Genomic DNA, 16,674 nt, shown 5'->3' on the forward strand with positions numbered 1-16,674 from the left:
TTAAGATTAGTTGACAAAACCCCTCCCGATCATTGAATTTCTATGTGTAAAAGTATGGCAGTTATTGTTGAAATTAGTCCATGCACTGCACTTTGCATGGATCGCAGTATCGCTTTTCGAAATATTTTAGCATGTTGCTCATCACGCAGTTGCAGACGAGGTAAGTTGTATGTTGCGACTAGGAGCATTGCAGAAAAGTTGTTATACACGTTAGAGGATATTTAGAAACTTGTAGTCAGTTTGTTGACAGTTGATCTCTCTATTATTCGTCGGAGTAGTATTCAATTTTTCTGTTCGAATTTCGGTTTCATTTTATTCTCATTCAGAATACTATAACTGTTGCAGACGGAACGTCACAGACGTTGCCGTAAGTCCTTCAACAACAGTTACCGACATCGTTTCATCTGTCGACCTGCCTGCCAGGATTTCGTTTCGTCGAACGATTGCGGTGTTACAGATGCTTCGTCTTGCTGCAGCATCTGCAAAACTTTATCCAAGCACCAAGTCAGTAGTTGCTGCATAGCAATTTTGATGCTTGCGCACTGCTTTGAGTTAATTAAAAAGTTTTCTAGTTCAGTATTTATTTTGCAATAGTGAAATTATCAATTTTGTGTTAAGATAGTCTATTTGCATTTTTGTGCCATTTTCAATGCAACGACAATGAAAACTAGAGCACAGGTAGGAATGGACGAGAGAGTATACGTAACTTCAAATGAAGTTTCTGACTATTTGAGACATGGTGTAGAAAACTCTTTCCAGGATAATGCAGTCAGGGAACTTTCAAACAATACCGTGAATAATCAGAGTATAGGGCTATCATTTGCCGATCACGGATGAGGAACACGCAATTCAGGCGATCAAAATACCGTAACACGTCCGATTTTGTTGTGAGAAACTCAGGTACTGCTTTTACATCTGTAGAACAAAGTAACTTTGTATTTCATTAATAATGTTATATAATTAATACTGGCTCAACTTGGTGAGATTAAAAAATATAGTGACGAGATAAAGGACCAGATCAACGAATCTACTAGCAAACAGAAACAAAATTTCAAGTTATAGGAAGAGAACTTCAAACTGTTTCGGGATGACATTAATGACTGTTTAAATCGTAAATTCGAGGAAATGTCAGAACTGTTGAAAATTCGGGTACGTGAGGAACTCAAGTCAGATATTAATAACTTTGAGTCCAGACATGATCATGTACAGTTGAGGTGGACAACGGACGTCACAGCAGGAAATGCAAGTAGAGGAATTAGCACAAAAACTCTAGCCATTACAGTTACAGACTAACAGAAATTTAAACGACGCAAAATCAGTTGCAAAACGAGGTGAAGATTTATCAGAGGGAGTGACGCTAATGAACAATGGTTCCACTGAAAGGTCAGAAGATACTCAGCCGGTTCCGTTCACAGATACCGAAAAATTTCAGTTTGTGCAACGTTTTAAAGAAAGGTAGATGACGATTAATCAGCAAAATATACATTACGTAAGAAAGATACAGAAACAGCTTGCCACTATAGAAGAAAAAATCGGTTGCGATAACGATACCACTATGTTCAATTATTATCACGTTGGAAATCACAGTGGATGCACTAATTTTGGAAATGGTCATCACTTCTCTCGTGCACGTGATATGTTTGCAGGACACAATGACTGGAATGCGAGTTATTGTATGAGAGAAAACTTGTCAGTTCAGAAAAACGATGGTTTTCATTACGAACATTTTCTCGCAGCTACATTACGGGATACATGTTACTTTAACAATATGGAGAACTTCAATCGAACAAGTGAATTGCAGTGACGCAGCTACTGACCTGTGGAAATTCACCGCCTCACCAACACAGTTAGACCGCAATAGACCGGTGATGCTGTATTGTAACATATCACCCCGCACTACAAGTCCATTAAAATAATAAAAATTATTCAATCGAACAGTCCTAGTCAAAATCAAATTAATGACCTAAGCATCTATTGTTACCACAAAGAACACACATAATCACGTAAGTGCATTAGATGCGGACAAAAGGCCTAACCACGTATCGTTACCGCAGTGAACACAACTACCTCCGATAATTCGTGTGAATCTAAGTGAAATAGCTGCTGTTGAAATTTTCGGCGCTGTTACGAGACCTAAACATTGTCATTCATCTTCCTTTATAGCTGTTGAGGGCACCTCCAAATTTGTGTCATTTACACCCTCACGGAAAGCCACTGCAAAATCTGCTTCTATAGCATTCGTAAAGAATTCTCTGCAAGAAGTAGGGCATGTTATGAAAGTAATTACTCATGATGGGCCACAGTTTCATTCTAATACGTCGCTAAAAACTTTGAAACGTAGCAGAATTAGCCCAATATTTATATTACGTTTTATGCCACCTTGTAACCCCTCAGAACGCATTATGAAGGAATTAGGTAAGCTTTGCAGATCGTGTTGCTATCATCAACACAGAAATTGGGATTTACGTCTATCTGATTTTCAAAATCTCATCAACGATCTACTGAATGACTACAACTTTACCTCCACCTGTTATACTAAGGAATAAACCACCACCAGATCGTATAAAACAGTTGTAGCTTTCCAGACACAACGACGATTGACACCGTCAAATAATTAATTTAGCTTAGGGAAACATCAAGAAAGCCGCAGAGAATAGGAAGAAGCTACAGAAACCACGAGTGAAAATCAAGAGTTTACATGCAGGTCAGAAAGTGTTGCTCAAATCACATAAAGTATCTAAGTAACAAGTTTTTCTGGTGTATGAAGGTCATTTTCACATACGGCGAATGGCACGTGCAAATACTGTGGAACCTGAAACCATAAGCACACATAAATCAAGAGGTCTTCATCAAAGTGTACATAGAATATTACACTAGGTGGTTTAGTGTACTTTGGTAAACATATGCAGAGGCGAGCATAGGTGCCCCAGCTCTTACAGTGCTTACTCCTTCTCTTACTTTAGCTTTCAGCACTGTTTCACATTTTGAGGCTCTAAGATACTCATTTTTTTTTCTTCGGGAAGATAGTTTGCACACATAGTGGAGTTTTCTATGTCTTTTGGTAACTTGTAATGTATGTTTTACTGTAACTTTACCAGGCAGAATACTGTGTTATTTTTGAGGAAAGTGTATGAGATGACTTTTTCTACAGGTACATATTTGGTGAAGTGGGTCATGAGTTGTAGAGGCCTAGCTGATGACTTTATTTTGAATGACAGACTGTGTATGAGTGGTTCTGAATTGAAGAAGGTATTTCTGATGGGCAGTAGTTTAACTAGGTACATCTCTGACTGATGCTTCTTCAGCTATTTATGCCGTATTTTTGATGAGTGATGATTTCAGAGTTGTATGCTTACATGATGAATCTAGGGAATATTGTGCGATGTAGATATGGAATATGATGAGGAATTTTGCTTTAGGATTGCCATGTGAGGCTTATGCTGTTAATGTGGGTTACTATGGTACAACTATTGTATATTTTCGGTGCAGGTATGGTATATTATGTGAAGTGGATCACGAATCGTAGTATATTATGATGAAAGTTAACAAAATATGTTGTTCTGATGAAGACAAACGAGGCATCATATACGACTGAGAAAGGAATCATTTTTTCAACCATTTCTGGAACAAGACAAGGTAAGGAAAGTACACTCTTTAAACGAAGCAACCCACAGCTATGCTGGATACATAAATGTTGTGTTTGTGCACACTTTATTCGAAGGTAGAGTCACAGTTATATCTCCATAAGACATTTATTTTTGACATTAAAGGACTTCTGAGAAGAGAGGACTACTTAACTTTGGTTTCTAGTGTCGAGACGTATTATGACGCTAAGAGTTATCGATTATGGAAAGAAAACGAATTACAGTTTGAGATACCAGTCATACCCGTTAAAAACATTGTAAACTCTAAAAAACGCTTGCGCTTGCAAATGGCACTTTTCTTTTCACCTATTTGGAGATAAAAGTGCATGTGTGGATGTATCAGTCGGGGAATAAGCATGGATAGTTCAACACAGATTTTTCTCTAAAGCTGCAATACGTGAGGCATGCGTGAAATGAATTTTCATGCTTTGCGAAATTGTGGAATGAAACTGTTTCTGTAAAAAAATTTTGGTTTTTTACTAATTACTGTCTACGCTCATTGTACCTTCTTTTTATGTGGGACATGACCATAACTGGATTTTTCTTTATTGCAGAAGTAACAAAAAGAACACGGAACTCTATGCATTTGTAGAAACCAAACAAAGTTTTTTTTTTCAGATCGGAATGTAACATAAGTAGCGAGAGAGTTACATACTAACAAAACGAATGTTGCAGTGGTCTGTTATGGAGAACCAGACATACGTGAAATACCCAGTCGTGCTAAAAGCATTGGTCCGTGACGTGTATATAGATATGTCATGCATTTTGAAAACCTTTTCTCTTCAGCGTGTAGCATTATTACGCCTTGATGCAAGCTCATCAGCTACATTTTTAGGCTAGTTGTAAATAGTTGCGTAAAAAAGATACTTCAATACATCAGTGTCTTTCCATTTAAACAATCCTATTTCAAACTTTCTCTTGTGGTTCTTATATACCAGTGATGCAGTGCGGATTCTATCACGTTAAGTTAAAAATTGTGACATGATGACTTTTTGCTCTTGGCATTAAGCAATGCTGAAGATCAAGAAAAATAATTTGATTCATTTACGGTTAATAAACCATCAGCTACTACTGAACAGTTCGAGGATAAATGTTTTTGTGTTGTATTATAGAGTAAGTTATGTCATTATTACTTGCTTTATAAAATATGTCTTTTAAATGTTGTATTGATTTTGCTGTCGTGAATAACTAGAAGTGGCCATACATTGACGCCACACACTGACAAGTTGACATTTGACATCTAACGAATCGACCTTGTGTTGCTACCTGCTATGTTCTGTTCGATGATCAATATATAAACATTAGTATGATATTTGAGATATTAAATACTTATGTGGTAAAAATAAGGAAGTAATTTTGATAATCACCGGCCCATTTCTCAATGACTGAATATGTAAGAAGTTATAAGAAGTAAATTGAATATGCAGTCATAAGAAATGACATTCTTTACTAACTTACATTAACTGGAGCTCACGTCACTTATACTGTATAAGATGAAATTGCATGTATACTCACATATACATATTTTTTTCTTAAATATCTCCACAGAAACTGGATTATATGAACTTCATATTTTGATTGTTTACCTGTATTTTGAACTTTGAATGTGACTGTATCTTCGAGCGATGATAATTTGCTATTGTATGATAAATTAAATGACATACACTCCTGGAAATTGAAATAAGAACACCGTGAATTCATTGTCCCAGGAAGGGGAAACTTTATTGACACATTCCTGGGGTCAGATACATCACATGATCACACTGACAGAACCACACGCACATTGACACAGGCAACAGAGCATGCACAATGTCGGCACTAGTACAGTGTATATCCACATTTCGCAGCAATGCAGGCTGCTATTCTCCCATGGAGACGATCGTAGAGATGCTGGATGTAGTCCTGTGGAACGGCTTGCCATGCCATTTCCACCTGGCGCCTCAGTTGCACCAGCGTTCGTGCTGGACGTGCAGACCGCGTGAGACGACGCTTCATCCAGTCCCAAACATGCTCAATGGAGGACAGATCCGGGGATCTTGCTGGCCAGGGTAGTTGACTTACACCTTCTAGAGCACGTTGGGTGGCACGGGAAACATGCGGACGTGCATTGTCCTGTTGGAACAGCAAGTTCCCTTGCCGGTCTAGGAATGGTAGAACGATGGGTTCGATGACGGTTTGGATGTACCGTGCACTATTCAGTGTCCCCTCGACGATCATCAGTGGTGTACGGCCAGTGTAGGAGATCGCTCCCCACACCATGATGCCGGGTGTTGGCCCTGTGTGCCTCGGTCGTATGCAGTCCTGATTGTGGCGCTCACCTGCACGGCGCCAAACACGCATACGACCATCATTGGCACCAAGGCAGAAGCGACTCTCATCGCTGAAGACGACACGTCTCCATTCGTCCCTCCATTCACGCCTGTCGCGACACCACTGGAGGCGGGCTGCACGATGTTGGGGCGCGAGCGGAAGACGGCCTAACGATGTGCGGGACCGTAGCCCAGCTTCATGGAGACGGTTGCGAATGGTCCTCGCCGATACCCCAGGAGCAACAGTGTCCCTAATTTGCTGGGAAGTGGCGGTGCGGTCCCCTACGGCACTGCGTAGGATCCTACGGTCTTGGCGTGCATCCGTGCGTCGCTGCGGTCCGGTCCCAGGTCGACGGGCACGTGCACCTTCCGCCGACCACTGGCGACAACATCGATGTACTGTGGAGACCTCACGCCCCACGTGTTGAGCAATTCGGCGGTACGTCCACCCGGCCTCCCGCATGCCCACTATACGCCCTCGCTCAAAGTCCGTCAACTGCACATACGGTTCACGTCCACGCTGTCGCGGCATGCTACCAGTGTTAAAGACTGCGATGGAGCTCCGTATGCCACGGCAAACTGGCTGACACTGACGGCGGCGGTGCACAAATGCTGCGCAGCTAGCGCCATTCGACGGCCAACACCGCGGTTCCTGGTGTGTCCACTGTGCCGTGCGTGTGATCATTGCTTGTACAGCCCTCTCGCAGTGTCCGGAGCAAGTATGGTGGATCTGACACACCGGTGTCAATGTGTTCTTTTTTCCATTTCCAGGAGTGTATATTACTAACTACTACGTATATAACAACTCTGGTGTCTGTTGTTAGCTGTATTTTTTTTTTTTTTTTTTTTTTTTTAGATTTGTAACCATTAATGTCCTTGGACACATCTGTATGTCATTCAGTGATGTTAAGAGTCACGTATTTTGTATGTCTGGATCAAGACAAGTTCTTTGTGGTACACTGTGTACTGTACCATTAGAAAATGAATTTGTATTGAACTACTTCGTCACTATGTGATTGACCTACACTTCATATTCCCAACTGTACTTCGAGGAACGTGCCACTTACATAATTGTCTATGGTAATGCGCATTTGAGTCATTTACTGAGCACTGAACACATGTTCCTGTTCATGTAATGTTGACTTTTATAGGGATATAATTTAGATTGTTATTAATCATTTACTCAATATGATTTGTTTCTATTACTGTCATTTACGAGAATTTTGATATCCTATATCAATTATGGAAACCCGTTTTCTCAAAGCGATACGATGTCAATGATTTTATGATCACCATGAACTCTCTGGTAGTCAGCAAGGAATACTTGTGCCTTGTATTAGTAGTACTGATTCTGTAATGCATTTTAACCTGAATATGAAAAGGAGTGACTCACTAAGACATCTCGGTGTTGTTGTCAGTGGAGATAATGGATGTAATGAGTCCCTGAGTCTGCTTACACCTCAAATTTGTGTGTCGTCAAATGAAAATATAAACATTTTTGGTGTGGTTGTCAGTGGACAATATGTGTGATGAGTCCCTGAGTCTGCTTACACCTCAAACTTGCGTGTCGTCAAAAAAAGTATTAATATTTTGCTGTGGTTGTCAGTGGACATAATGTGTGTTGTCCCTGAGTCTGCTGCACGTAAAACACGTGTTTCTTTACCTGGTTTTCTACTGCCAGATGATTTTTATTCTGTTGAAGAAGTGTATATTACATTTTATTGTCTTGTCAAATGAACTACTGCCAACGTCAGGTAGATTTGAGTGTTCACCAGCACAATGATAATTGTATACTTATTTTCCCTGTCTTTGCGCTATTTGAAATTCTATTTAATATTTGTATGTACACGACTGAAAGACATTTTTACACGCTTGGAGAACTATAAAGCCGAGCGGTCTATGGGGCTGCAGTAATGGACTGTGCGGCTGGTCCCGGCAGAGGTTCGAGTCCTCCCTCAGGCATGGGTGTGTGTGTTTGTCCTTAGGATAATTTAGATTTAGTATGTAAGCTTAGGTACTGATGACCTCAGCAGTTAACTCCATCTACATCTACATCTACATGATTACTCTGCAATTCACATTTAAGTGCTTGGCAGAGGGTTCACCGAACCACAATCATACTATCTCTCTACCATTCTACTCCCGAACAGCGCACGGGAAAGACGAACACCTAAACCTTTCTGTTCGAGCTCTGATTTCTCTTATTTCATTTTGATGATGATTCCTACCTATGTAGGTTGAGCTCAAAAAAAAATTTTCGAATTCGGAAGAGAAAGTTAGTGACTGAAATTTCGTAAATAGATCTCGCCGCGACGGAAAACGTCTTTGCTTTAATGACTTCCATCCCAACTCGCGTGTCATATCTGCCACACTCTCTCCCCTATTACGTGATAATACAAAGCGAGCTGCCCTCCTTTGCACTCTTTCGATGTCCTCCGTCAATCCCACCTGGTAAGGATCCCACACCGCGCAGCAATATTCTAACAGAGGACGAGCGAGTGTAGTGTAAGCTGTCTCTTTAGTGGACTTGTTGCTTCTTCTAAGCGTCCTGCCAATGAAACGCAACCTTTGGCTCGCATTCCCCACAATATTATCTATGTGGTGTTTCCAACTGAAGTTGTTCGTAATTTTAACACCCAAGTACTTAGTTGAATTGATAGCCTTGAGAATTGTACTATATATCGAGTAATCTAATTCCAACGGATTTCTTTTGGAACTCATGTGGATCACCTCACACTTCTCGTAATTTAGCGTCAACTGCCACCTGCCACACCATACAGCAATCTTTTCTAAATCGCTTTGCAACTGATACTGGTCTTCGGGTGACCTTACTAGACGGTAAATTACAGCATCATCTGCGAACAACCTAAGAGAATTGCTCAGATTGTCACCCAGGTCATTTATATAGATCAGGAACAGCAGAGGTCCCAGGACGCTTCCCTGGGGAACACCTGATATCACTTCAGTTTTATTCGATGATTTGCCGTCTATTACTACGAACTGCGACCTTCCTGACAGGAAATCACGAATCCAGTCGCACAACTGAGACGATACCCCGTAGGCCCGCAGCTTGATTAGAAGTCGCATGTGAGGAACGGTGTCAAAAGCTTTCCGGGAATCTAGAAATACGGAATCAACTTGAGATCCCCTGTCGATCGCGGCCATTACTTCGTGCGAATAAAGAGCTAGCTGCGTTGCACAAGAACGATGTTTTCTGAAACCATGCTGATTACGTATCAATAGATCGCTCCCTTCGAGGTGATTCATAATGTTTGAATACAGTATATGCTCCAAAACCCTACTGCAAACCGACATCAGTGATATAGGTCTGTAGTTCGATGGATTACTCCTACTACCCTTCTTAAACACTGGTGCGACCTGCGCAATTTTCCAATCTGTAGGTACAGATCTATCGGTGAGCGAGCGGTTGTATATGATATCTAAGTAGGGAGCTATTGTGTCAGAGTAATCTGAAAGAAACCTAATCGATATACAATCTGGACCTGAAGACTTGCCCGTATCAAGTGATTTGAGTTGCTTCGCAACCCCTAAGGTATCTACTTCTAAGAAACTCATGCTAGCGGCTGTTCGTGTTTCAAATTCTGGAATATTCCATTCGTCTTCCCTGGTGAAGGAATTTCGGAAAACTGCGTTCAGTAACTCCGCTTTAGCGTCACAGTCGTCGGTAACAGTACCATCGGCACTGCGCAGCGAAGGTATTGACTGCGTCTTGCCGCTTGTGTACTTTACATATGACCAGAATTTCTTCGGATTTTCTACCAAACTTCGAGACAATGTTTCGTTGTGGAACCTATTAAAGGCATCTCGCATTGAAGTCCGTGCCAAATTTCGCGCGTCTGTAAATTTTAGCCAATCTTCGGGCTTTCGCGTTCTTCTGAACTTTGCATGCTTATTCCGTTGCCTCTGCAACAGCGTTCGGACCTGTTTTGTGTACCATGGGGGATCAGTTCCATCTCTTACCAATTGATGAGGCATGGATCTCTCAATTGCTGTTGCTACTATATCTTTGAATTTGAGCCACATCTCGTCTACATTTGCATAGTCAGTTCGGAAGGAATGGCGATTGTCTCTTAGGAAGGCTTCTAGTGACACTTTATCCGCTTTTTTAAATAAAATTATTTTGCATTTGTTTGTGGTGGATTTGGAAGAAACGGTATTGAGCCTAGCTACAACGACCTTGTGATCAGTAATCCCTGTATCAGTCATGATGCTCTCTATTGGATTGTTTGTGGCTAAGAGGTCAAGTGTGTTTTCGCTACCATTTACAATTCACGTGGGTTCGTGGACTAACTGCTCGTAATAATTTTCGGAGAAAGCATTTAGGACAATATCGGAAGATGTTTTCTGCCTACCACCGGTTTTGAACAAATATTTTTGCCAACATATCGAGGGAAGGTGAAGTCCCCACCAACTATAACCGTATGAGTGGGGTATTTATTTGTTACTGCTGAGGTCCCATAAGATTTCACACACATTTGAACATTTTTGATATTTTGGAGAATTATAAATGACATTTTGTTATCCTGTCAAATGAAGTGCCACCAATGTCAGGTGATTATGAGTGCATACATGCACAAGATGACACTTGTATATTATTTTTTCTTCGTTCTATTGAACAGCTCATCAATATGTATTATTTACATAACGTATGTAATCTTATGCTTATGTTTATGTATTCTATCACTTCTGTAAAACATCTGATGCCTTTCTTCTGAAATTTGTTGCGTAACAATTTTGCCTTTCCTCCTTACCAACACGTTAGGCAAGAATCACCCCACAAAATTCTTAAAAGTGAGGGTGGGGGTTGTGAAAGTTGGACGTCTATGATTCAGCTGTGTACATGAACAAACTCTGAGTCTGAGATATAATTACTACAAATAGCCGCGAGAGAGCAGTTGTCGATGGGAGTCGGAAATGGTTGGACGCAGGGTGCGGTGGTGCGAAGACTCGCGACATGAGAGGTCGCAGCCTGTCGTGGACGTGCTAGTTCGCCGGAGGAGAATTTGGTATTAATTGGGGATTTTTGGTGATGTGCCTTTTATCTGCATCTAGTTGTTATTTGCTTGCGCAATTATTAGAAGACTCGCAGTCGGATGGTAGAGAATTGATTTGTTTATAACTCGTGGAAGGAGTAATCAGTTTTTCTGTTCCAATTTCGGTTCCTGTTTGTTATCATTCTGAATACTACTATTGTCAGAGGTGAAACGTTACACACATGTTACCGTACGTTCTATAAAAATAATTACCAACACCGTTTCCTTGCTGCAACCGAAGGATTCAGTCAGAACGACCAATATCTGAACTGATGAAAAGAAAACGTTTTCACAAAACTGCATCAGATATTCGTGATAATGAACCTCTTGCCAAAAAACACTGGTTTTACAAAATTAGATTATTGCATTTTAGTACGTACCTTGTTATATTGATTGCCTTACATATTGTATACATCTTTGTACGTAGTTCTATTTCTTAATAGACATTTTGTGGATCGGAAAACGATGGAACATCGCGGAAAAATCAAGGTTGTCATGTGCTAAGCAAAAGAAAGTTACAGACTTTTTCTTTCTGATTAAGAAAAGAACATTTTCTATCATGTGATTTGTCATGTTTTAAACAGTTTAGTGCAGATCTGTTGTGTGTCAGTGCTGTACTGAAATAAGGTAGGTGGAACTGTTGTACATTCACGCAGTAACTTAACAGTTCGGTACAGACGTACTTGACGCTACTAGCACTACTGCACATTATATTTAGGAGTAAAATTTTTTATTGTGTCCACATTTTATACCGTTTTAGCATGTAACAATATCTCATATGGTATTCCCAGACGAAATTTGTGGAATACTGCAATGTTACGGTTCAGTGAAAGTGATCCTCTCATAAACCCACTCTTTGTGCGTTCCGATCATGTTCTCGATCTTTTAGGTGACGGATTAGAGGGATTCTACTGTAAGAAAAATTACTTAACGATTTTAGATTTTACTGTCCTATCACTACGCCCAAAAACATTCAGTGTGCATGGTAAATATAAACCCGTGGATGATTTTAGGACGCGTGTCGTTAACTCAACACGGGTTTAGAAAGGGACTTACGGTACAAACCAATAGTGTTTCAAGGCACCACTGCTTCCCATTTTACAAGGGGAAAGTAAATACCTGCACGCACACCTCTAGTTCGTCCTTCATTCACGCCATAGAATCGCTGTACATGGCTCGACTGGTGCCGACAGAGGATCACTTGGAAGATTGAATGGCGCTCCGTGGTCTTAAACAATGGAAGTAAATTCTGACAGCAAGCAAATGATGGTCGTTTGCACGTACGACATAGACCTGGTGAGCTTTGACCTATAGAGTGCGCACTTGCCGCCCCTGGGATGCGATGATTTACAACCATCGTTCATCTTTGGTGTTTCTGGAGGGGACACTACGCAGCGATCGGTACGTGCAGAATATTGTTAGACCCTTTCTTTTTCCATTCTTGGAACAGGACGATGATATGTTATTCCAGCAGTGTAATGCTCGCCCACACACGGCCCGTGAAACTTAACGTGCTCTGCAATACACGCAGCAACTTTCCTGGGCAGCATAATATCCGGATCCTTCTCGAATCGAGCACGTGTGGGATGTGATGGTCCGAGAAGTCACTCGCTCGACTTTTCAACCAACAACAGAACTCTAAGGTCCTTTTCGCACGGGGGTACTAAAATCACATCTCCAAATACCTGACAACCAAAAGACTGGGAGACAGGACGAGTCGAGTAGCCGATCACATTCACACGTGCACGACACGAGTCTCCTGTACTGCCCAGTGACTTGAGGTGTGAATAGAAAATTAAATCAGTTTCATTGGCTGTGGGCAAAGGAAGTACGTAGCGCGTTTTACTGTGTGTCGTGGCCCAGGTAGTACAACGTCCAGTGACTGTATTAGTAATGACGATATTATAATACAGTATTATAATTACCGCCGGTACACAAGGTGAAAGTTGTTGGTTCATCCTTCCACTGAGAATAATATAAACCATAGGTTACAAGTTGCCTAATTGCTTGGGTGCATTGGACGGGAAACATATCCGCACTGAAAAATTACCCTGGATGGCTTCAAGTAACATCAACTATAAACTGTAGAACTCCACGGTATTGTTGGCATGCAGTGATGCTGATGGTTTATTCATTAGCATTGAAACTGATAATGTCGGTAGAAATAGTGCTGGGAGAGATATTTCGTGCTTCAGTGATTAAACAGTGGATTACAAATGGAAGATTAAACTTGCCACTGCCTTCGAGATTACCAGATGATGAAAAAGAATATAATTTCCCATACTACTTTGTAGGAGATGAAGCGTTTCCATTATCACGCTACTTGATGCTACTGTACCCACAAAGAAAACTCGATAATGTGAACAGCAATTCTTACAGAAAGAGAGGTAAGATGTAAATGTAAATGTCGCGTGACTAGGGCCTGCCGTCGAGTAGACCGTTCGCCGGGTGCAAGTGTCTCGTTGTGACACCATTTCGGTGACTTGCGCGTCCATGAGGATGAAATGATGATGATTAGGACAACACAACACCTAGTCCCTGAGCGAAGAAAATCTCCGACCCAGTTGGGAATCGAACCCGTGCACTTAGGATTGACATTCTGTCGCGCTGACCAGTCAGCTTCCGGGGGCGGACAGAAAGAGATGTGACATAGACGTGAGCATACTTCATAACTTCATTCGAAGACATGAAGGTATCCAATACAGTTGTGGTGAACAACAATGCAACAACTCCGAAACGCCAACAATCAGAGTACTATCAAGGAAAGAGATTGCACTGCATCGTAATTCTACTGCTTATGAAGCACGGAATTATGTAGCCAACTACTTTCTGACACCTCGTTGTTCCCTCCGAGGGATGTGTCCGCAGCTCGTGGTCTAGCGGGCTTGTTCTCGCTTCCAGAGCACGGGACCGGGTTCGATTCCCGGCGGGGTCAGGGACTTTCACCTGCCTCGAGATGACGTGGTGTTAGTGTTGTCCTCATCATTTCATCATCATTCATGAAAGTGGCTGAAAACTGCGCATTTGAGCGCCCCACAAACCAAACATCATCATCCCATGGATGTGCAAGTACTCCATAAAGAATAATAAGGATCTACTACAGTTGTCAAGTTTTTTATATGTAATGGATATTTCTGTAAAAGCTATAAATGAATTTCTGTACGTTTTTTTTCACGCATTTATATGTAATAAAACCGTTTTAGCTATGTATTTACTACCTTTATCGTATAGTGAGTGATTATAAATCGTTGATTAGTTTTTCAATTTAATGGATGTTAAAGCATAGTGAATAGTGCGTATTTATTTCATGGTAAAATTTTTAATTACTGATAATGAACTTACCTGATGATCAAACTCCTTGGCTACTTAGTGCTATGCTCTCTCTGTCACCTCCTTCCTTCAATATCCTTTCACTTTTTAATTTTACAGTTCCGTGTATTTCTCCACTTTTCCCACGGATTTCAAATTAAACATTTGTTCCCACATTGCGCAACACAGTATTACGAATACAACTGAGAGACTGGGCGACAAGCAAGACGGGTCGCGTAGTATCTCGATTCTCTGCGGCTATGGGACGCCACTAAGGTAGTATCCCCATCTGAACGATCACACCTAATTACACATGCCGGGTCTCTTGGTTGCAGAGTATCTAAGTTGCTCGGAGACTTAAGTATCCCTGTGTGAACAGGATCGTACAGAACTACGTTAACAGGTCTAGCAGGCGAGGCATACCATCCCGGGACAGTATTCGTCATCTACACGATCGACTGGATCCCAGAACCAGCGCCTGCATTGCCGGCTGTGGAGGCTACGCGACCTTGTGTTACAGCATAGGTCGACAACTGGACCGGCCGCTGTGGCCGAGCTGTTCTAGGCGCCACAGTCTTGAGCCGCGCGACCGCTACGGTCACAGGTTCGAATCCTGCCTCGGGTATGGATGTGTGTAATGTCCTTAGGTTAGGAAGGTTTAAGTAGTTCTAATTTCTAGGGGACTGATGACCTCAGAAGTTAAGTCCCATAGTGCTCAGAGCCATTGGAACCATTCGACAACTGGTACCTCAAAACCGTTTGTGCTATCGATCTGCAAATGCAATCATTTCATGTAACCCATATGAACCGTTGCAACAATAAATGAGTGAACTGCAAACCACTAAAGAAGTGTCCTATTTTCTTTACCGGCAGTGTGTAACAGCTTGGAGCTCACACTACAACTGGCTATCTCCAGTCAGGTTGCGTTACTAGTCTTGATTGATGCGTCGAAAGATACTATACGAGACGGCATAATTTTGAAGTCACGACACAACCTGATACAGTTTCACAAGTTATTCCACTACTAAACCTGACAGATAATTTACACATTGCCTTTCTCGGACAGATTTGATGATCTTCCATCACCCTACTTGAGCTCACATTTCACTTCAAAAACCACTGATATTTTTCCTTCGTTTATCAGTGCCGCTACCATTGTTTGTTTTTTAACTGTGGTTTGAAAGCTTCATCAGGCGAATATCTGTGTAGATTAAGTCTTAGAGACGTAGTGGCATAGACGGTCCTGCAATGCTTCTCAGAGCATGTAGGGATGCAGTTTCTCAAAAAACCATCCCGAAAGTTTCAGTGAATTGGCATTCCGCGTCGCTTTCCATCGTCTTTCTACGCCGGGACAGTTGACGAGGGGCTAAAGTAGCAAACTGCTCGTCTAGTGTAATTCCTTGCCCGGTAGGGAAGCATTTTTATTTCGCAGAACTCGACACACGAGACCCTGGCGGACTCATTAGACCGCGCCGGGGCTGAAAAGCTGAAAGCTGGTGTTTCTGTAAGGGAGGCGGCCCTAATCCCACCCCTGCCCGTCAGTGCTGTTACGCCGTCAGCGGACCGGCTTACGCAAGGCTCCGCTGCACTAACTTCTCGAGTCTCCGCTTTGCCAGGAATGATCTCACAGTTGTACAGGAGGTTATCTCCTTTGCTCCCAAAAACACGCAGAACAAGAGAGTTATGCTTTGAAGAGAATTCACGGAATTAAACAATGTGCTTAACATAATGAGCGGCGCGGAAGACTTTCATTGTTTTCTGTTTATTGCCGTTCGCAGCCATACGGTATTTTAGAACAACTTCTATTGCGACCTTTATTACATGTATTCGCAATCGCTATTGCGGCTACTGCGCCATTCACAGGGAACAAGTTGGACAACAGAAATTGCTGCAAGACCAGTTCCACTTTAAGGATCTATTCACTTCTCAGAATTTCTTAGAATTAAAATTACTTAAAAGTTGTACTACTTTCTATCGACTTTGAAGCGATTCAGTACACATTTGCTCTTCCTATGAGGCCTTGGTCAAACATGTTTACCCATACGCATAGTAACACAGGACTCTCCGGCATTTGTGTAAGCAAACTGCGTTCACTACAACGAGAAAATTATGTCAAATTTTCTTGTTTAGCCTTAGAACACTGAATGGAAGGAAGTGTTGCATTGCGGCTAAACGATCGTAAAGTTTACTATACAACATTTTATTCAATAGAAGTGCTAATCTATTGCTTATAAGTTTTCTAATTACATTCATCAGAATATCGAAAGGTATGTTACATACGAAATGAAGTACAAAATGTCCTCTTTTTACCCCACTGCAATTGAAAATTTTACGGCGTAATAGTACCATAGGCTTACC

The sequence above is a fragment of the Schistocerca serialis genome, chromosome 8 (genome assembly GCF_023864345.2).
Source record: "Schistocerca serialis cubense isolate TAMUIC-IGC-003099 chromosome 8, iqSchSeri2.2, whole genome shotgun sequence".
Lineage (NCBI taxonomy): Eukaryota > Metazoa > Arthropoda > Insecta > Orthoptera > Acrididae > Schistocerca > Schistocerca serialis.